This window comes from Ylistrum balloti, unplaced genomic scaffold (assembly GCF_031769215.1).
Source record: "Ylistrum balloti isolate Yb309-2 unplaced genomic scaffold, AGI_CSIRO_Ybal_v1 Utg369782, whole genome shotgun sequence".
NCBI classification, from domain to species: domain Eukaryota; kingdom Metazoa; phylum Mollusca; class Bivalvia; order Pectinida; family Pectinidae; genus Ylistrum; species Ylistrum balloti.
Genome location: NW_026781970.1, coordinates 917328 through 941627, shown reverse-complemented (window position 1 = coordinate 941627; position 24300 = coordinate 917328). Strand labels below are relative to the sequence as shown.

Here is a 24300-nt window from a genome sequence, read left to right as displayed (position 1 = left end):
CCTTCGGTCAGGTGGCTAAAAACGCAGAATTGGGTCAGTAAGCTATTCACTCTGGCTCGCATTAGAGGCCATGAAGCTTAAGCGACCAATCATCTGTGTAAACGTTCTACAACAAAGGAAGGTACATACTTTGTTATGCTATTTTCTTAAACAGAACACAATACTTCTTTAACAAAACTAAGGTGTATCTCGTGAAATCTTTTTACAGTCAGACTTTTTGTTAAGGGTATCGAATGACTCACTCTGTACTGGTTTCTACGGAAGCGTCTTCCGGCCACGTTGTGTTTATTTTAACTGGAGTTAGTAATCCGAAATTTTGAGTTAGAAATCCGAAATTTTGAGATATTAATCCGAAATTTCGAGATGAAGTATTTGAAATTATAACGTCGAATGCAAAAGATGATGCACTATGTTGTTAAAAAGAAGGAAATTAAATTGTCATTCAAGGCACGTATTTTATTAAAATGTACAGATTTTTGTAAACGAGTAATCATGTCAACAACAGATAAAAAAATAATTGTGGGAATATTGAAGTACTGTCTTTAATAAACATTATCCCGAAGTTGATACCAGTTGGCCTTAAGACGGAAATTTTGAATTTCGCACGAATTTTGGTCCTAACTTGGCCACTAACCCGTCAAACGCTGAAACAGAATGTCACAAAAAGGCTTCACGAAGATGTGAATTTCTATTTGTATGGCTACCAAAAGGCACTCGGAGGCAACGTGAAGGCTACACGAAGACGTATTGAAAGTACGATGCATTCCAACAAGGTCACGAATTTATCATGTGACCTCCCAATACTATGAAACCTTCGACCTACACTGAAAACTTAAATACCAATTAGAACATACAAACACACAGTGCACTGTAACTTTATTTCAAGTATAATTCAACTTAGATTTAAATTGAACATGCTATCGGAGGCAGAGCAAACAAGGAGACGAAACTAGCCGGTAAATACAGAAACCAGAAGAGGAAAGCAGTAGTAACTCAAGATTTAGAGGTTCAAGAAGACGGCGCTGAGTCTCCAAGGTGAGGAGAATGACTCCATAGAGTCCCTGATCCGGCTGTCTTCGCTGACACGGCGGTTCCATCTCGGTATCATGGTACCATAATGGCATGACTACACGTCGGCACCGCGCGTGCTTCACGTAGTCATGTTTGCCTTCCTGAGAAAATCGGGTTGCTTCTTGTTATCTTCGTATTATCGTCATGAGGTGAAAAACGTACGAAGTATAGTGAAAAAAAAACAACTTTGCGCGAAACTTAAAGTTCCATATTCGTAGGGTCAAGCTTTTAGGATCAGAGCCAAATTTGAACACTTCATTTAACTGGTGTCCATCTTTGCTCTTTGCGGGACAGTCTGACGCTTACTTTTGAAATTAGAAAACATGAGTATTTACTTAATATTCCATCCCACTTTAAAACAGATAAATGGACTTTAATTTATAACTGTAATACAAAGAAAATTATCCCTAATCTAAATAAAGAATCATGTTCATAATTCAGTAAGGTTAAGAACTGGAGTTGGTCGCATTTGTCGCGATGAAAAGTACGAATATTTTGGACTTCATAACGGTACCGAATTTTCTTACATTAGGCTATGTTGGATGGTAGCGCAGGCTGTAGGCTTAGACGAGGAGCTATAGGCAAATGGTACGTAATCATCTCCCAACCACTACAATTGTTAATATTATCTTTATCTTACGTCGTATGTATCTGGAATGCCAATTACAGCATACCATTTGATGTAGAGAGTAATTGTAACATTTCGATAAAACTATGATATCTCTCCGTACAACGGGAACGTGGTTAGATATACACCACATATGTATCATGTATCTGGAGATCTTGACAATGATCTGGCCCGCCATGTTGAGGTCCATTAACACAGTAAAAGTCGATGACTGTTGATTTCTTCCATACATCAGATAATGACCAGAGAACAGGTATCTTTCAACTGCACATATAGACAAGTTCACTGAAGCGTGGCCATCGCGTCCACAGTGTTTGAGCGACAACATGGACGCCTTGCGAGTGTTGTGTGTGTGTTCGCTGCTCACAATCTGTGCAGGTAAGAGACTTAAACTGGCGTGTCTTTATTCTAATGTTAGTCATAGATTTTTTAATTTTAAAACATTTGGATGTGGTGTTTCCGTATACATGTAAAGTAATTATCGCTGGGCCGTCAAGAATTGAGAATTCACCTCATAGGACAACATAGATACTAGCAATTAACGCGATTTATTTCACACATGTATTATAAGTACCTACTATTGGTAGGCTATGGAAAATCTTGTTATTCGTTAAGACAGACACATTTTAAACTTTCCGACATAAATCAACATGATTTGGCACAGGAGACATATATTATAGTCGTTTAATTTTATTCTTATACACACTTGGGGCGGGGAACTTTTTATAACTGTTATAGCGTGACAGGTAAATGTATTTGCTTAACTTTTAGAGTGAGACCAGTAATTTTTTTTTTGCTTTGTTCATTCATTAATTTTAGGAAAATACGAGTTTGAAACCGTCTGTTTGTACAGTAGTTATTAACTATAACTTATGCAGGTATACTAACATGTGATAAGAAATTCATTCAGTGACACACAAAAACTTCAGATATTCAAAGGCATGCATGATTTCATCAAGATCAGAGTTCGCGTTTTTGATGCAATACTGCTTTTATATTTATTTAGACTGTTCAGATTATCACGTACTGTCAACGTACACACAGTCAACAAAGGAACTGTAAACATGTTTCCCTCACAAAACTACTACTACACGCAGAACACATACGACAGAGTTGAACCTAAAATGTAATCGTTTTGAGCACTTATGGTACATTCAAGATATTATTGTTCTTAAAATATAAGTTGTACTTATGTAATACGTACATGATTTTACAGGTGTGGTAACGCACAATGCACCAAAACCTGCATGTGCACATCATGCATACATCGTGCATACATCGTGCATACATCGTTTTACACACGCACGAAACAGTATCGTGTGCACAACTGTGCGATAGGATCGAACTTTTTGTGCGGTTTTGTAAAAGTGGTTGACTGTTATTACGACTTGAAAATTAAACGGAAAATTCATGAAGAAATTACTGAATAGCGATCACGTGAACATAAAAATGTATCGTTGATTATAACAGTCATTTCTAATTCGACAGTTTTCTGAATAACGCTGGACCCTGCATTAATTATTCTTATCGTATATAGCCTCACACTTCATAAAGAGGCGAGTAGTAGTCCCTATACGGGTATATATACGTGACAGGTATGGATCTGTACCGCCTCGGTCGCTCGCGTAACACAACACATAAGACTTACCTGAGCATATACTGTTGGTTTTCAAAATGAATGAAAAATGAGAGTAAAACAGAAGTAATGAAAATACAATTTCCTTTCTAATAGTATAAGATTTGAAATTATTCATCTCTGTGACTATAAAAGACATCCATTTAATGTTTACCTATATAATGTATATATGATGTGTGTTCTTACACTAAGGCTGGTTACGCGTGTCACTTTGTAAACAAAACACTTAAACTTACGAGTGTATCTAACGATTCGGTGTGTATCTGATATATCTGCAAGTGCCAAACCTTTAAATTAATGTCTTAATTAAGAAATACACTTTATACTTAGTTGTATTATTATATATTTAAAAAATAAATGAACTCTATCCCACACTTATTTATAAGTCATTTCAAAATTTATACCAACCACGATAGAATCGCACATTTTTGATAGAACCGCACAACGTCGGCACAAATGTCCGATAGCTTATTTCGTCCAATTTTCCTATAGTACATACATCGTGCATACATCGTGTAACGTTGTTCGATCCCACAATTGAACCAATGTTACAGTAATGAGGGACTATACTACCTTATATTTTTGTAAAAAAAAAAAAAATGAAAAAATGAATTTACTGACAGACGGATTTTACCGAATGTCTTCAGGTAAAGCGTTCCATATTGTATCGAGGAAATTAAAAATGATCTTTCCATCACTGGGATCTTCATTCTATTTGGAAGTAAATTATTTGAGTTTCTTGTAAAAATATTATGACTATCGGAATCTTTATTCAGGACTAAGTTAGACAAATACGGTGGTGTTTTATTAAGATACATTTTATAAAACTGCAAGATTTTATGGTTTTCGTGTCGTTTAGATAATTTTTCCAGGTCCACATCTTTATAAACTTATACTTGACAATTTTGTAGCACACGTAACAATTCTCGCGTCCTCAATATGGATTTTTTTTTAAATTTTGACTTAAGTAGGCCTGATAAATGAAATTTATATTGTTTGAAGAGAGCTTCTATCAGGAGTATTTTTAGACTTCTTAATACAACTAGTCTTGGTGACACTTTTTTCAATATATAATTAACATGTGTATTCCATGCACCATCATCTGACAACCATACTCCTAAATGTTTATGGCAACTACTATTGGATACAGTGATATTGTTCATTGTTATAGGATTGTAGATTTTCGGCTTATTGATAACAATTATGTTTTGTCTGGGTTGAATTTGATTAGTCACTTACTCGCCCAATTATGTATTTTCAAAAGATTATTAATAGTATTTATAGCGATAGTTCGGTTTCCGACTGGTATGTACAAGACAGTGAAATCGACAAATAGGCTTATTTTACAATCAGTATCGTTCACTATATCATTGATATATTCTAAGAGAAAAAGAGAGGCTAACATTTATTTTACAATCAATATCGTTAAAAATACATTGAACCTTGAGATACGCCTGTTGTAATATTTTTGAGTCCGAAGGATAACATTATTTATAACGACTTTTTTTATTTCAGTCATATAAATAATTTTTACACCAAATATACCAGAAATACTGACTACTTTTAAATTATATATAGGACCCCTGTGCCAAACCCGATCTAAGGCTTCACTTATGTCACAAAATACAGCTATAATTTCCTTACCCGCATCTAAAGCCCTCCCAATATCGTTGGTAATGTCTAAAAGTTGGTCAGTTGAAGAATTCCCGGGTGTAAATACTGATTGACATTTAGTAAAACAAATTGTGTCGGAAAAAATAGTACATATATTTAGAGTACATCTTTCCATGAACTTGTCAACAATATTGATCAAAGATATAGGTCTACAATTTGAAACAATGGATGCATAACCTTTTTTTACTATTTTCCCTTTAGAAGGATATCTACCACAGTGAAAAGACTTATAAAAAATGAAGTAAGGGTTGAAACCGCAGACCCGTTTTTGCTTCCTTGATAATTCTAGGACTGAAGCCTTTGAAATATCTCGCATACTTATAGCACCTTTTAAATCCTGCTCAGAAATAAAGATATTTTCAAGTTTATTGGGAGTAATTATGGTACCATCAGGTAATGGCATTAGAGTCATCAATGGTAGACTGACTTATAAGGTGATTATTGAACAGTTCTGCTTTTTTGTTTATAGTCTCCATGTATTATCATGTACCAGAGTACGTTTTGGTTGAGGTAAGGGTATAAATCAATTTCCATCAATCTCCTGTTGACGTAGAGACGTACTTTTAATTTTATCCGTTAACTTTGAAATATAATCAGGCTTTGCTTTTCTGTTTGCACTAATACATGAATTTCGACCCGCTTAAACCGTTGTGTATTTTTTCTTCTTCATGTAATCTTATTATCAATGAAGTCTTATTGATTTTCTAATAACGTTGTGCATCCATATGGTGATCCGTTATGTCTTACGAGTACAGTTATATTTGGAATAAATTGTTTGGCAATTTTCAAAATCGTAGAATTGTAAAAAAGAAGTAGGAAATAATCAACAGTCATATTTTCAATTGGGTTAACCTAGTCAATATAATCTTAATTATCACATAACAGTTTATAATTACCTTTGTTGTGTAACCAAACATGTCTTTGAAAGTTTGAATCAGATGCATTACGATGAACATCTAAAATGTGTTAATAGAACAGTGGTATATTGTATCTGCTGGTAAAAAAGACCGACCGACAAAACACTTTCTTAACAACATTTACATCAATAAAATCTAATAAACTAGAAATAAATCTAAAAGAAAATATGAATGTTCTGTAAAATGATAAGGCGCCTCAACAAATTGAATGAAGTGGTCTCTTTACATGAAATCAATAATACGACCAGGATTTACAGCTAACTGATTTTTATTAAGATCGTCAGTAATTAAAATACAACCCGATATAAATCTAGTAACTAATCAATCAATAGAATGGCCAATAAGATTACAAATTTCATTTCCTTTTCCTACAACGAAATCAACATGGACAGCTTTCCATCAAGCTGTATAATTTCCCTCTTGTGATTTTTCCATTTCTGGATAGCAATATTTCCTGTATCTCCAACCTATGTTACAGTTGATTCGATATTCAAGGGCCTGTTCCCATTTTCACGATTTTTTTGTTGAGTATATATATACTACAGCATGATATATGTATTTGTATAAGACAATATGATAAGTATATATATATATTTGAAAAGAATGAAATCAACACGGCAAATGTATTCCGCTAACGTTTTCAGGCCTAACGGCCATCTTCAGGCGATACCTATATATATGACAAGAGTATACGAATATACAGACACGTATACACAAACATTTACTTAACAGTTGTGCTCAGAATAATGACGAAATAAATGCTGTTTATAGATAAGAATCATCAACATTTTTATGATTAAATCCGTAATACACTGTTTATTGCAAGCCTATCACTAGTAACAACGCGCATAGCCTGTATAAGTCAGAGAAACTATAGACAATGACTGAAATACAATATTTTTGTATGGTATATTTACCTGCACGATTACATAAAGATATATGTACGAGTCTAACATTTTCCTGAGAGAAAATACTAGTTATGTTTTAACCACTACATATTAGCAGATATACATATATATGAGGCGTAAGACGTATCATTTATCTGTACAAATACATTTATGTATAACATTCACATTTTCTTGAACAGAAAGTGCAAGATGTATTTTACGTTTCTAGAAATTAAATTAAAGAATCTGTATGAACTATTAAAAGTTAATAAGTGAGTAAATTAAATTATTCAAAATTGTGTTAGACATACGTCAGATATTTCATCATAATGTATCTGCCTGTGTTAATTTATCACTGACATCTACTGTGAACAATTTTGTATTGACCAGTGGCCAGAGGTATTCTGTCGTTACTGATCTACTACACATGTTCATGTATTAGTTCGTTCCCTGGTCATTACCTGAGGCCTATCTAAACTTTCTGTATGAAGGTCAGTGTAATCTTATCTTGTTGTAAACAGCCGAATCTATTGTCATTTATGAGTGTTAGACCATGTCATTGTATTATTCAATCCTTCTTAACCTGTTGGCTAATGTGTAATATTATTACTTTATCAGTTAATCAACAATTTTAGTATAAATACGACTACATTTAGGTCCCTGAAGGGAAGAGCGGAAGCTGGCGGGACACCCGATCGCTCGGGCTTTTGTTCGAGCAAGAACATCTCCACTTCTTAATTTTGATACGGTACAGGATGGTTTTTGTATATAGTTTACATGTATATCGTATATAAATTCATGCAGACGATGAAAATACATCCAACAGGAACTGGACTTCTTCATTATCAACTCTAGGACATCCACTTCTGAAATGTAACACGTTTTTAATTTCATGTAGTCACATGAACAACTATGTCATCTGTAGATAAGTTTAGGCAAATATTATTTTCTAGATTGAAAAAATACACCATTTTAAAATCAAATTGTGGATTCTGAATCGTTATAACAACTGCATATTTGCCCTAATACGCCTATATAATCCTGAAGGTGAAAGATATTCTGGGGCTGCTTTATGTCTTATGAACCTCAAAATACACTAGGTGAAATTGAAGATGATTACAGTTTGTGGTAAGTGTTACATGTTGTATAAATACTTGTCGTATATTAGTTTTTGGACCATCAAAAGTACCATATGACTTTATAACACATTCCAAGCAGCACACGCATAACTCCAGTCCTACTTAATTCAACTGAATAGAATCCAGAAGTATGCCTTTTTGTGTGGATCAACAACACGACCTTGATTTAAAGGTCTATACCTAACATATTGCGATGTGATGACATTTGTCGCTTTAAAATATAATGCGGACATATCAAAGAGTACGAAAACACGAAACTAAACAATTCTAAAGCAACTAGAGTCACTCACGATTACAATGCATATTCCTTTCCTTGTTATTTTGTTAAATGGAATTCAGCCATAGAAATATTTAATGAATTACAGAAATGTAAATACTGGACTGATTCTTAATATCAAGGAGAAATATATGTGTATAAACCATAAACATATCGAGGATGTAGAATATATAAGCATGATTGGCCACAAGGATGGGAGCAACACATGGTTGTCTCTTTGCTCGTTAGGGATCAAAATTCCCAATAAACCAGTCCGCACTTCTAGTGTCCACTGAGTGCAAACATAGATTCTCGTCAGCTCTGGCGGCACATTCTAAATTCCCTTCACAAAATGTAAGAAAAAATCCCAATACATTCAAGATAATATTATAAGATTTATCTGTTTTGAGTGGAAACCTATTGGTTACATCATTCTAATATAATCTGAATTGCAATGAGTTTAATTGCCGTATTTATGACAGTATGTGTGAAGAAAGCGTACGATATGATCTAATTTGATATTCATCTTTTTAAGCAAACGACACGTGGGTATAGTTTTCAAGTGCAATAAACCAACTGCGTTATATAGAATGACATGACTGTCTGTAAGATTAGACAGATTTTTTCCTTTGCAGAAATACAAATCAAAGTCTTTTTCCCACAAGAAAGGTTTAAAATGCAGTGACATTCAGTAGTCTTTGTAGTAAGGGTCCAAATTATCTGCTTTATCGACCTTAAATGGCCATGGCTGTCAAAGGGATGTTTAAGCAATTCAAAACCATTGCTTGTGCGCATGGAACACTGCATTCCGCGATTACAGATAATTAAACAAGACGTCGTTTGTGAAAAAGGCGTTATTCTGTATTAATTTAAAATGTGAGAGAAAGCAGCTATACATTCTAAATATCAATTTAGATGTAAATGTTGTGTTTATTAAAATCTTACTCCGATTTATCACCAATAGTATTGTAAAATGTCAATCTAGTTCAAAACAAAAACAAATCAATACCGAAAACTGACAAAAGAATTTGTACAAAAGACACAAATTATTAGAGCCCCTAGGTCAAGACATAGGAAACAAAATCTTTATAAAGGGAAAACAATCAATTACAACATTCCATATCAAATGTTGGAAAGTAAAGCATTCAACCATCGGGAAATGGGGAAAGCGATCATAGGACAATTGAGGTGTTCGCACTTTCTGCTGTACGATAGCCAAATATGTAGCCAAATATCATATTTATTTGGAAGATCAATGCTCAAAACAACATCTTGTTCTATAAGGATATAAAGTCATTTGTCATCATGGTGTCTCGGATATTTTGTGTATAGTTCGTCAAATACGTGTTCTTTACTCATCCTCGTACTCTTTTTGTAGCTACATCAACAAATTGGGAACAGATAGCGAGAGACTTGCTGAAGGAGGAGCTAAAGATTAAACGTAACAATAACTTAGCTAAAAACATCATCCTTTTCATCGGAGATGGCATGAGCACGCCCACTATAACTGCAGCCAGGATTCTTAAAGGCCAGCGCAACAACCAATCCGGTGAAGAGACAGTTTTGAAGTGGGAGGAGTTTCCGAACATGGCCCTGTCCAAGGTATACTTTTAATTTCATGCAAGAATTAAGACCGAGTTTTCCCTCAATGGAGTCGACGTTATGTATGAACGTGAACCCTAAGCGTAACCCCAACCCTTCATAAATCTAGACACCTTCTCCATTCTTCCATCACTTACACATTACGACATATCTTCATTCGGCCAATCATCAAACATTTGAAAATGGGAAGACATACTCCCAGTATCATAATACTTACATCTAAAACATTAAGACACCTCCACATAACTACGACAAAGTCACATGCGCAGAGAGTGCCTTCTAAACTTCGGTACAAAAAGTCAGAAGAATCTCGTTCACCATGTATTATGTACTAAGGGCCCCACACCCACACCTACACAACACCCATGCGCTTACCCCTGACGAAAGACAAATAAGATTTGGAAATACATAATTAAGTATACATCTTCAAATTCTTCTAGTCCCTGACAAATGTGACCAATGATAAGTCTGATCCCCTAACAACTTTATATGTTACTGATATATGTCAGCTGCATAGTGTCTCTGATATATATATAAATGTGCTTCCGTTTCAAATGCAATTAATGAAACGAGTCGAGTATTTTTGTTTCTTTATTTTGGCGTGTCCTTGACGAGCTCTAACGAAAGCTTTGTAGCCGTGTTTCATAAGCACATCATGTTTTTCCTTGACTTTGAGTTTAAGTAATGATTCAATTGATATGATAGTAGTGTGGTTATTACACAAAAGACAACAAAGAGAATATTACCTTCCTATACAAAGAATAAGCTATGATAGAGCTAAATAATAAAGATCACTGCAGGTGTTTAAACTTTATTCATTCGTCTGATCAATGTTAAACGCTTTCTGATAATTATTTGACTTTCTTCTCAATTGCTCAATTGCCTATATGTTGAAGCAAGTTGTATAGCACTGAATACTGCTTAGGATTTCATATCGTGTTTTCTGTATCATTTTCTTCACACAGACAGTTCGACAGTTTCTTTTCATATCGTAACTAATGCTTAATCCTTGTGCACAAATATCATAAAGAAGTGATCGTAACTGTAGGCGTAGTGGTATCAGTTTTATTTTATATGATTTACGAATATATCAACTGTCAACTTTATTACTTACATATTTCCATAATATAAATATCATTAAGTTCATGATAAAGGCGATCTAACAAGACAATAAGCTTTAAAAGATTTGAGAAAATAAGGGGAAAATCTTTTTTTTTCTTGTTTAAAATGTTGAGTCGATCCACACAGACTATTTTTTAGGATGGAGATATCATTTAACAAATCTTACCACAGACGTATGGCAGTAACAAGCAGATCCCAGACTCGGCTGCTACTGCAACAGCTATCATGTGTGGGGTGAAGGCCAATTGGTACACCTTTGGTGTGAGGGATACTGTGATAAAGAATAACTGTAGTAGCCAGCAGGGTCAAGCAGTGGAGTCCATCCTCGATCACTTTCAGGCCGATGGTTGGTATATCAAATTACAATTGGCCAATTATTATTACATGAATTTTTATATTTTACATTTAGCCAGCTTACACTTCTGAACAAAGTGTTGTATTCTCCTTGTACTTTTTCAGGATTAATATTACTTTCGTTCATTGTTTAATTTTATATTGACACGACTGGCTGCTGAACTGGTGTTTTTTTCCTGATTTATTGAACAGGTCGAGCTACAGGTGTGGTATCTACAGCACGGCTTACCCATGCTACCCCAGCCTCTACCTACGCCCACACTGCAAACCGTGGTTGGGAGGGGGACGTCAGTATGAAGGGTATAGAGGGTGACTGTAAAGACATTGCCTACCAATTTGTCCATGATAACTCTAACATCAATGTAAGTACATCGATATTTTGGATAAACGTCATTTACTCGAAATCAATTTCAGCTTCAGCTGTGAAAGTAAACCAGGGATTCTAACGAATATCGCCAAAAGGTTTTATCAATCTTAAGTCTGTTGTTGCAGGCAGTTGTGATTTTGTTACAATCAACCTCATACGTCCCTTACAGGTGGCTATGGGAGGGGGTAGGAGATTTTTTCTCCCGAACAACACAAACGACCCGGAAACAAACTCCATTGACTCCAAACAAAGACAAGATCAACGCAATCTGATAGAAGTAAGTATATGATGATATATAGCAATGAATATAACAAAAATAGGGTGCAGGCCAGTAAAGTGATACAATATCAATCGGGTACAACGCTGAACATATTAATATAACCGAGGTCAAGTACGCGTGTGACATACAGATATAACTGTGGTCGAGTACACGTCTGACATACAGATATAACTGGTCGAGTACACGTTTGACATACAGATATAACTGCTCGAGTACACATTTGACATACAGATATAACTGCGGGCGAGTACACGTCTGACATACAGATATAACTGCGGGCGAGTACACGTCTGACATACAGATATAACTGCTCGAGTACACATTTGACATACAGATATAACTGCGGGCGAGTACACGTCTGACATACAGATATAACTGCTCGAGTACACATTTGACATACAGATATAACTGAGGTCGAGTACACGTTTGACATACAGATATAACTGCTCGAGTATACGTCTGACATACAGATATAACTGCGGGCGAGTACACATTTGACATACAGATATAACTGCGGGCGAGTACACATTTGACATACAGATATAACTGCGGGCAAGTACACATTTGACATACAGATATAACTGAGGTCGAGTACACGTTTGACATACAGATATAACTGGTCGAGTACACGTCTGACATACAGATATAACTGGTCGAGTACATGTTTGACATACAGATATAACTGCGGGCGAGTACACGTCTGACATACAGATATAACTGCGGGCGAGTACACATTTGACATACAGATATAACTGCGGGCGAGTACACGTCTGACATACAGATATAACTGCGGGCGAGTACACATTTGACATACAGATATAACTGCGGGCGAGTACACGTTTGACATACAGATATAACTGGTCGAGTACACGTCTGACATACAAATATAACTGCGGGCGAGTACACATTTGACATACAGATATAACTGGTCGAGTACACGTCTGACATACAAATATAACTGCGGGCGAGTACACATTTGACATACAGATATCACTGCGGGCGAGTACACGTCTGACATACAGATATAACTGGTCGAGTACACGTCTGACATACATATATAACTGGTCGAGTACACATTTGACATACAGATATAACTGCGGGCGAGTACACGTCTGACATACAGATATAACTGGTCGAGTACATGTTTGATATACAGATAGAACTGCGGGCGAGTACACGTTTGACATACAGATATAACTGCGGGCGAGTACACGTTTGACATACAGATATAACTGGTCGAGTACACGTCTGACATACAAATATAACTGCGGGCGAGTACACATTTGACATACAGATATAACTGCTCGAGTACACATTTGACATACAGATATAACTGCGGGCGAGTACACGTCTGACATACAGATATAACTGGTCGAGTACATGTTTGATATACAGATAGAACTGCGGGCGAGTACACGTTTGACATACAGATATAACTGCGGGCGAGTACACGTCTGACATACAGATATAACTGGTCGAGTACACATTTGACATACAGATATAACTGCTCGAGTACACATTTGACATACAGATATAACTGCGGGCGAGTACACGTTTGACATACAGATATAACTGCGGGCGAGTACACATTTGACATACAGATATAACTGAGGTCGAGTACACGTCTGACATACAGATATAACTGCGGGCGAGTACACATTTGACATACAGATATAACTGCGGGCGAGTACACGTCTGACATACAGATATAACTGGTCGAGTACACGTCTGACATACATATATAACTGGTCGAGTACACATTTGACATACAGATATAACTGCGGGCGAGTACACATTTGACATACAGATATAACTGCTCGAGTACACATTTGACATACAGATATAACTGCGGGCGAGTACACGTCTGACATACAGATATAACTGGTCGAGTACATGTTTGATATACAGATAGAACTGCGGGCGAGTACACGTTTGACATACAGATATAACTGCGGGCGAGTACACGTCTGACATACAGATATAACTGGTCGAGTACACATTTGACATACAGATATAACTGCTCGAGTACACATTTGACATACAGATATAACTGCGGGCGAGTACACGTTTGACATACAGATATAACTGCGGGCGAGTACACATTTGACATACAGATATAACTGAGGTCGAGTACACGTCTGACATACAGATATAACTGCGGGCGAGTACACATTTGACATACGGATAGAACTGCGGTCGAGTACACGTTTGACATACAGATAGAACTGCGGTCGAGCATATCAAAGACACCGTAAAATGTTCTCTATGTCAACTATGGCTGTGTAAACACAGATTATGATGAGTGAACTGGAATGAAACAAACAAGTCTAAGCTATGATATCATTTGTTCAGATGCACAAATATGAAAATATAATTTGTTTTGATTTATAATCCCTATCGTCAATATATTCGTTGCCTGTCGCCAGCCAATCTTCCTATTGATTTCATCTAAACCCAGTTATTAGTAGGAAGCGAGTACCTACTATAGTGCAATGCATAGCTATACAGGATAATACGGCAAAAATCAGTGGGTTATGGACAATGATCTTCAATTGACTATTTAACCTTGACCTTTTAAAGCCATGTCTATCAAAATATGTTTTCGTATAATAAGACAAGGCTTAATGTCAGATAACAAGTATAGGTTTTCTTTATTATACCCCCATAAGGACTGGAAGAGCATCCAATCCGCCGAAGGACGACGCCATTCTTATGTATGGAACAAGCAGCAGTTTGACGCCATAGACCCCGCTTCGACAGACTATCTACTGGGTCGGTATATTCAATCTCTCCGAGTCATTACGACCATCAGATTTATACACGCACGAGTTTACTGACAAGATTTATGGTTCATTCAAGGATAAAATACAACGATGAAATGACTGAAATAGGAAATCTACGGTCACGCTTTTCATTTATCTCCCCAAAGACACGTTTCTTAGTTATGTTTTCGTTATTTTTGTACTCGGCTACAGATATAGATTGGTCTGATTGTTTATGTTGTGTACATTGTATAAATATATGAATAACAGTGATTTTAGACATACAACTTTTGGGGTCATATAAGAATAGACGCATATATAGCTTCGCGATACAAAAATTGATTTGATATCATTTATTGGAAGTCGTTCTGGCAAATATTCTTCCCTTGAACTTATTGCGCCGACCCTCTTGACTCAAAAATTAACCACAATAGATAAAAAAAACCATGTTCTTTTGTAGGATTGTTCCATCCTAGTCACATGCAATACAACTACCAGCGAGATTCGGGCCCTAACGGCGAACCTTCTCTAACAGAAATGGTGTCGAAAGCCATAAAGATCCTGAAACGACATCAGCGAGGATTTTTTCTTTTGGTTGAAGGTGAAAATAATAATACATTTTTGGTGAGGTTCAAACTTCATGATTGAAAAATTAATACTGTTTGGTTGGCATTTGATTTCGTCAATAAATCGTACTTTTGAAATCCACTAATGCTTAAATTGCTGTCAATTTTCACTATTTTTTTCTCTTTGGTGTGAATGTTATTAACGAAATCAAAGAAAACAGTCCCTTCAAAAATTGATGATTTGATGGTATATTAACACCAACACGATCTGAATTTGGTCACCGATATTTGCCATGCTTACGTCTAGGAGGCTGAGGATTGAATCCTTATAACCTACAACCATTAATACCGTTAATGATGATGGTTGTTGTAGAGGTACACATGTTCATCTGTGATCGATATTTTGTGTATTAACTTGTTGTCTTTTAATATTATTATCTACAAAATATTTCCATGGTTACTACTATTTTTTCTTCGTGCTATTGTAACTACCACACTATTTTTATTAACGGAGATGCTTATTTCTAACCTCTGACTTCTTTTTTCATATTTTATTGTCTTTTTGTTTATTACATGAATTATGTAGCTACCATTTCCGTTTGTTATCAAATTATCTAGGTCTTGTACGGTCTTGTACATAATCATTTTTTTTTTATTTTACATAAATAAGCAAATATTTCTGTAACTGAATTTTGTTCCGTCATTGAAATGCTTTGAAACTAGTGCTGCCTTCTTTAAAGTCACTAGTGAAAGCATCATGAATATTTGATAATCTGACGTCTAAGTTACAAATGTTGGTATTCTTCTGGGTTCAACATTCCAAGCACTTTGAAGTAAAATACTTCTACTAACGTAGAGCGGGCCTTCAAATTTAATTGGTCTGTAAAATGATGTACACATAAATCTGTTTCGTTTACATAGTATTCAGAGCACGTCTGCCGTCTGTATATCAAACTCTGTGTAGGTATAATCAGTGCCAGGTGATCGATTATAAGCTCCGTAAATGACAGTAGTTCTGTACGTTTGCCGGTAGTCGACCTCTATCGAGGTTCAGCCGTCATTGTCAATGGCTTTTATATCGCCGAGCTTGTTATTGTAGGTTTAATGTACAAAATAATACACCAACAACACGGATAGAAACAAAAAAAAAATGGTTTTCCTTTCAAAAACACCTAACAACACAACCACAAATGTTTTAGTCACTGAAACATAATGATTGTTGTTGTTGTTGTTGTTGCTGCTGCTGCTGCTGCTGCTGCTGCTGCTGATGATGATGATGATGATGATGATGATGATGAAGTTGATGTTGTTGTTGATGATGATGATGATGATGATGATGATGATGATGATGATGATGATGATGATGAAGTTGATGTTGTTGTTGTTGTTGTTGTTGTTGTTGTTGTTGTTGTTGATGATGATGATGATGATGATGATGATGATGATGATGATGATGATGATGATGATTTCATTTAGGTGCTCGGATTGACCATGCCCACCATGACGGCCTCGCAAACATCGCACTCGACGAGACTCTTGAATTAGAGTCAGCCGTGCGTGAAGCCGTCAGTCTGACGGATGAAAGCGACACGCTGATAATCACGACGGCTGATCACTCACATGTCTTTACCATAGGTGGATACCCGAAACGAGGCAACGACATTTTGGGTGAGGAATATCACATGCTTTTCGGATCGTTATATCAAAAAACATCAAATACACTAGCGTACACAGCAAACCTTTTATTTTCTTTATCTATTTATTTCTTACAGAAAACTAGGTCAACTATAAATTGGCTCCTATTCAAAATGATACACATTAAAGACACACCGAGGAACATCAAGTACACATAACTTCATAAATAAACATTTTCACAAAGAAAGATCAAAACCTAGATGTAGTCTTTATTAATATGCATTTTGAAGTCATTTTTCCGCCTGCGATAGACAAAGAAAAACCTGATAAGTACGGGAACGTGAAAATGAAACATGTTCACTGGGGAAATTAAAATGATCAGGTCTACCACACAGCTTCGTAGTAAACTGTCCTTTTGATAAATTAGCACCATAGTAAGCGGCTGCTGTAGCTAAATTTGTTGTGTTGAAATAATTCATAGCTTAGCTCTAGGGAGCATTTTTCTTCAACTCTGACTTCGCCATGATTAGGACAATACTTGTGTTCATAACTTCTATAATAACTTTATCAATATTCCTGTTTTGTGGTGCCATGCTGACATTTCATCTGTTTATATTTATATCAATAAATCACGTGCAGCGCAAAAAGTACTTCGCGGGAACACATCTCTGTAAGGAAGTTTCTATATCACGGTAACCCCAATGAGAAAAAAGCAAGTAAACGGCCGTGATAAACAAATGTTACTGTAAAGCAGCATGCTGAATATACCTGACTTTTTCAATTATTTAAAGCCCCCTATTTGGTCTGTTCCAGGATATTCTGATCCTGTCGCGGATGAGGTACCCTTAGACGGTATACCGTACACCACATTGGCCTATAGTAATGGACCAGGATACAGGTGGGGAAACCGCAGCGAGTTTAACAATTCCGCGGCAGATACACGTAAGTATATCATTACAAGATAATTCGTGTCGTTATATAAGTTGTTGCTATGGATGTAAATGTAATAAGGAGTTGTTACATTTACATTTCTGTTCAATTTTTTAATGTGTCGGAAGCTTTACCTGTCCATGTTTAATACAAATACAAGGGTTTGTTTTTAAACATTTCTGATTTCTTTTCGTAAAAGTGAAATCTAGCCTAAACACTGAAAGTGTTTTAAAGAATCAGTTTTTGCGTTTAGTCTTATACACAGTTCCAATAAAATATTTCTGAAATTGATTTTTATTAAATTAATAAAGGTATACAATGTGTAAGAATCCAAATCTCCTGTATAAAGGGTATGAATCACTACATCACTGTCGATCTAGTGGGTATTAAGCTACACGCTGTATCCTAGATTCATTTGGTAAATCAATGCCCACAAACTATACACACTGTATATACGACTTCCACTCTGCGTATCTCTATCCTCTAGTTTGGGTATGTATTGTTGTGTCATATATATATCATATGGATAAAATCTCGTTTAAAATGAGTTAATATCATTTAAACATTCTATTTCGGTTAATGCGTCATGCTAGTAACGGTTAAAGATTGTCGATAGACTTCTCATATCAATCAAGAAGACAGTGACTGATGGTTGTGTCGCTTCTGACGAGAACCCGTCGTCGTGTTTATATTCCCCGTCATCAGATAGAACAAAAGTATCCTACCCAGTTTATAAAAAACGGCCCTGGTCTCGACATTGTTTACTATCAAACATATTTCTGATGGAATATTAAATGTCGACTAATTGGTAATATCGTTGAAATTACATTACGAATCGATTATCATATTCTTACGAAATATTATGGGGAATTCTATAAATACTAATTCGTAAATAACACACAAAACACGATGTCAGGATTGTATCATATTCATATTTTACGACTTTTTAATTCAATTTTTTGCTGCAGCTTGTCTGTAGAACCATTTATTAAGATTATATAAGTGCATTTTCGGACTAACCCAATATCGAGGCAGATATCTGTGATTTTTAATAAGGTTAGGTAATGCTTGTCTCATTAATGAGATGTAAAGCGACATCCATTGTTGTTTTTGGCAGCACGTGAGTTCACTTTCATTTACCGCTCTACCTAAACATGGCTGTGAATTCGTTCCCGTTGATATATGTGTGCCCTTGGTCCAACGACAGTTAAATGCTCGCGAAAACGTCATGGAGTCTGGCTTAAATTACTTTAAGTAGTGTTCTCATGGACAGCTTTGTCACCAGACATAATTCACCCTGAAACATGTGATTAAATCCCCTTAATTTCTCACTAAAAACAAAAACACATAGTATTCGGTATATTTATTAGATTAGAGTAGTTTTAATTTTATGCTATGCTATACTAGTAAAATAGAAACATTTTTAAAACTACACATTTCTATGTTATTCTTCATAATATTTATGATGTAACTTTTTATCATCACGCCAAACTGATTTATGATACAATCAGCAAGTGACTACGATTAAGGTACTGAAGAGAAGTGGTGCTGTACACTTTCTCTGAAGTAGTAGTCTAAAAGCGTTAAGAAGTGTGAGAGTCTGTAGTTTACGGCGTTTACCTCATGGTCTTTGATGTTCATTATGACTTACCCAGATGGATCCGCTGTGAATCAAATGTCAGTAGCAGAACACCTATAATCAAAACTTGTCATTGGCAGGAGTGTGGATCAAAACGGAACGACATATAAACAATGACCATACGGTAGTATAACAGTGTCCCACATGTGTCTATAAGTCGATCAAGCTATCAATATCAGACAGAGAGAGCGTAGAAGGGAATAGGTTCTGCTGAGTACAATTGTAATTTGACCTGAAAAAAAGTGAACCAATTTGACCAATGACCTTTCGGGAGAAAAATTTTCTCTATAACAAAAGAGAAGTCATCAGGTGTTCCTATTTACAATAACAACTGTCTTTTTCATGTACACGTGATTTACCTTGATTCCGCATTATCGTCATTAGAATATCAATAACTTACAATCAAACGAGATTTCCCCTCAGATTCAGTGTTCAAACGTGAAAAGTACTCATGGAAACGTCGTGGTCACTTGTCTGGGTACAGCACGTCGTCTGGGCTGTCTAAGATTGAATAATTAGCTTCCCTTATGACAGTCAGAGAGATGACCACGAATAAGCCGAAAGGAAACTACTAGATTCTGTAGTAATTGATCGTATATTCTTGTTTCGTATTCGCATGCAACATATTGGAATTGTATCTTCATTCTGCAGTCAATCATGGCAAAATCGTCTTGGGGACACATGATTTAACCTGACCGGACACATAATGAACAACCAGTGTATGTTTAACTAAGGGCTCTACATGAGAAAACGAAAAGTTCTTCATGAGAAATTGCTTGGCGAAACGCAGTCATGTCTTACTTCAATGGGTAAAATCATTATTGATTTTGATTAGATAAATTAGGTCTGGAGACTCCGTCAGTGTATGTGTTGTTTATCTGGTACTTTCTAAAGGATGGGTGGGTAAATGATCGGCAAAATCTGTGTCTGAAAGAATAAAAAAAATCGCGTAGTGGTGGAAGTAGTGGATAGGATTGATAGACTGATGGGTGGGTGGGTGGATGGGTGGATAGTAGGTGGATGGATGGATGTGTGGATTGATGGATGGATGGATGGATGGGTGGATGGATGGATGGAAGGATGGAAGGGTGGGTGGATGGATGGATGGATGGATGGATGGGTGGATGGATGGGTGGGTGGGCTGATGGGTGGATGGATGGATGGATGGATGGGTGGATGGGTGGATGGATGGATGGATGGGTGGGTGGATGGATGGATGGATTAATGGATAGGTGGATGGATGGGTGGATGGATGGATTAGTAGATGGATGGACGGATGGATGGGTGGATGGGTGGATGGGTGGATGGGTGGGCGGATGGGTGGATGGATGGGCGGATGGATGGATGGATGGATAGATGGATGGATTGATGGATGGATGGATGGATGGATGGACGGATGGATGGGTGGATGGGTGGATGGGTAGGCGGATGGGTGGATGGATGGATAGATGGATGGATGGATAAATGGGTGGATGGATGGATGGGTGGATGGATTGGTGGATGGATGGATAGATTAGTGGATGGATGGACGGATGGATGGGTGGATGGGTGGGTAGGTGGATGTAGTAGTTTCCGCAATTAACGCCAAACACTATGTGTGTTGCATTGTTACAGGTGACATGAAGTTCATGGCGGAAGCGGCTGTTCCTTTTGAGTACGAAACCCATGGTGGCGATGACGTCCCGATCTACTCGCGTGGGCCGATGTCGCACCTGCTAAACGGAGTTAAAGAGGAACATTACATAGCCCATTTCATGCAATATGCCGCATGTGTCGGATTTTACAAAAACAACTGTGATCGTGTCATCATGAATGAATGCACTAGTAGCGGAAATGACGTCAAACTTTCCACATTAGCATTCCTTATCGCCTTGTTTATGGTTACATTTGTTGTTTAATAATGAATATGATATATTTGTAATCTTTATATGTTACTTACAATTAACGTATTTTGATTTTTTTAACTCTTTAATATGTTTACAGAGATAACGGACAATAGCTTACCCCTGTCCTAACTGTTCAAATACATACATTTGTCCGTGAGAACGCAAGTTTTCATCCTGTGTTGATATGTTAATCATGTCTTTATCATTTACTGCGAATACAACTGATATAAAGAAGATCTATAAAAGGTAATGAAATGTAATAGCTGCCTGACGAGTTAGATAAAAAAAACCCGCAGTATTCTCGAATTTTATTCACTCCAATCACGTTACTCTGCAGTTTGGATAGCCCCAGGCATTTCCGGTCTGCGTAGTTGATGGTTAACAGCGGGGAAATTGCAAGTGCATGTATTAATGCATTATTCTATCTTTAAAATAAGCTGTTAGGGTAGAAAACTTCAAAACGTTGACAAAAATATTGTGATACGTAGTAGATGTAGTATCTCGATAGATATAGTATCTCGATGGATATAGTATCTCGATAGATGTATCTCGATGCATGTAGTATCTCGATAGATATCGTATCTCGATGGATATAGTATTTCGATAGATGTAATATCTCGATGGATATAGTATCTCGATAGATATTGTATCTCGATGGATGAGTTTATGGTTTCGCTATATAGTGTTAATATTTTATTTTATCGTTCAATAATAGGTTTTTTACTTTTGTAAATAGTTAATAACGTAAACATATCATCGTTTACTGACATGTTTGGTTGAAAGCACGAATTCTGATACCAAGCAAGGAGTTGATCTCTCCATTTCGAAATACCATTGATAAAGTATACTATATGTTAGTCGGTTTCAACCATTTATCCCGAGCTCTTGATAGCTCCGGGTTTACATTATGACAAACAGTTCGCTGAGAAAACGCTTCATTATCTGTTCGAAAGAATCCATATTTTGGGCGTAACTACCACATGTAATCAGAAAGCTAGATTAATAAGAGAGAGAGGGAGGCAGATAGCGAGATCATCTATGTGACGGTGTACATATGGGCATTAATAATTTTCTTTTATAAATCTATATATGTTTTAACGATTATTAATAAAACTGTTTTAACAAGAACCCTACTTTGTTTATATTTTATAAGACTTTCGCAGACCGAGATAATTGCTTTATTATAGCGTGATGATAGGACAGACTTCATTCTCGTGAACTGTGGGGGATTTACTTACTATCCAAGTTTCATGTGATCTAATAAAGACAGATAATTGAATTATAAACTTGATATATCTATAACTTTTAATTTCAAACGATCGCCTTAAGAAGCTGCTGCTTACAACTGTACTTTAAGATAACAAAGATAAATGGGTTGCTGGATTCTAAACCCAGAAGGACAAAACTACTCAATATACTCTACTATTCCTTGTGTAAACCACAGCTGATGGAAAAATACATGATACGATATCTTATCGATACCATCTTATATTTATTTTCATTTTCACTTGAACCAGGGTAATATTAACGAAATATCGTCATTTATGTGCGATTAACTTTAAAATATTATCTTTTAAACTGTCTCCTTAATCCTTTTGTCTCGCAATACACTAATGGAGTTTTATTCCTATTTGACCCCTCATTATTACCTTACTATAATATCGGACCAGCCTGCCTTCGGTTTGGTTTTCAAGATCAACGTTGAATTAACAGGTGCATCTTAAGTTCATGTCTGCGGTAGAGTTTGTAGTGGTCCGTTTCAAATGTTCCCTGAACAGAAAACTGTCGTTAACTTATTGAACGGGACTTTAGTCCACTAATACGGCCTTTTGACCTTTCAAAAACCAACGTGAACAGCTTTCCACCTAGTTGTATGATAAACATAATGATTTCAATTGACGTCAACTGACGGACAAACTCGTAACAACGGGTTTCAAAAGATGCAGGTTGGGGAAAATCATGGGGAAGTTTCACGGTCGTCATAGTGATCACGTTGAGAACTTCTACTTCCCTGTGCGATATGAAGCTGAATGTTTTAAATGCTCGTTTGTTTGCTTATTGGTTTCGTTGTGTGCCTTGATCTCATCTGAGGACGTGACAAAACTCACTTGGATCGACCAAGATTTACATGGCGAGTGTCGTCTATGAATCAGCAGATGCCTACTATTCTGGAACACCTGGTTTTATTCTCCTGATACTTTTTCAGGAACCTGAGTTTAAATCTTTCTTTTGCTTATATTTTGACCTATGTTAATTGAATTTGAGTTTGGATTATGATTGTGTAAACATGTTGGTTATTTCTTGTATAGCTGCCATGGAGTCTTTAACGTTTTATGATGTTCACTTATTTGTCAGCTATAAGTAAAGATTCCAGAGCCAATTTCTACTGTTAAACCAGCCAGACAACGTATACAGTAGCGGGTCACTCATAGTTGTTACATTGAAGAGTCGTATTGTTTTAGATGTAGATTGCGATGTCTCTGTTTGATTTCAAAATGTCCTTTTTGATTAAGAGATAAATAGTAGTTATATTTGAAGCGGACATAAATATCTCTGAAAGCAATCAATTCTTACGAAGGAAATAAGTGTTGATATGGAATGCTGTTACTTAAACAGTAAACCTAGGGATATGTCTATACATAAAGCAAAACAGATTCATATAAATAAAAAGAAACACGTTTTATGTGACAATTAATGGAATTCTAACATAGACATGTTAATGTTTACATTTGATGTGTTGATGTTTGAATTTGATTACACACTTTAGTACTGTATTTATCTTGCATCAGACTTTTGTAATAAAACATAAAATACAAGTACTTGTGACGTCGTGTCTTTATGTTAAAATGAAACATGCGGTGTCGCCATGGTCTCCAACATAGATGTAACTGCATATATATGCAGCTCTTTAAGATATCAAACTGACAATAGTGAAACACTGACAAGCTA

The 24300-nt window shown here is 36.2% G+C and overlaps 1 pseudogene; it reads left to right on the top strand.

Annotated features, from left to right (window-relative positions):
• The first annotated feature begins 2025 nt into the window (after window positions 1-2025).
• LOC132544181 (alkaline phosphatase-like) lies at window positions 2026-24014 on the top strand (annotated as a pseudogene).
• Window positions 24015-24300: the final 286 nt, after the last annotated feature.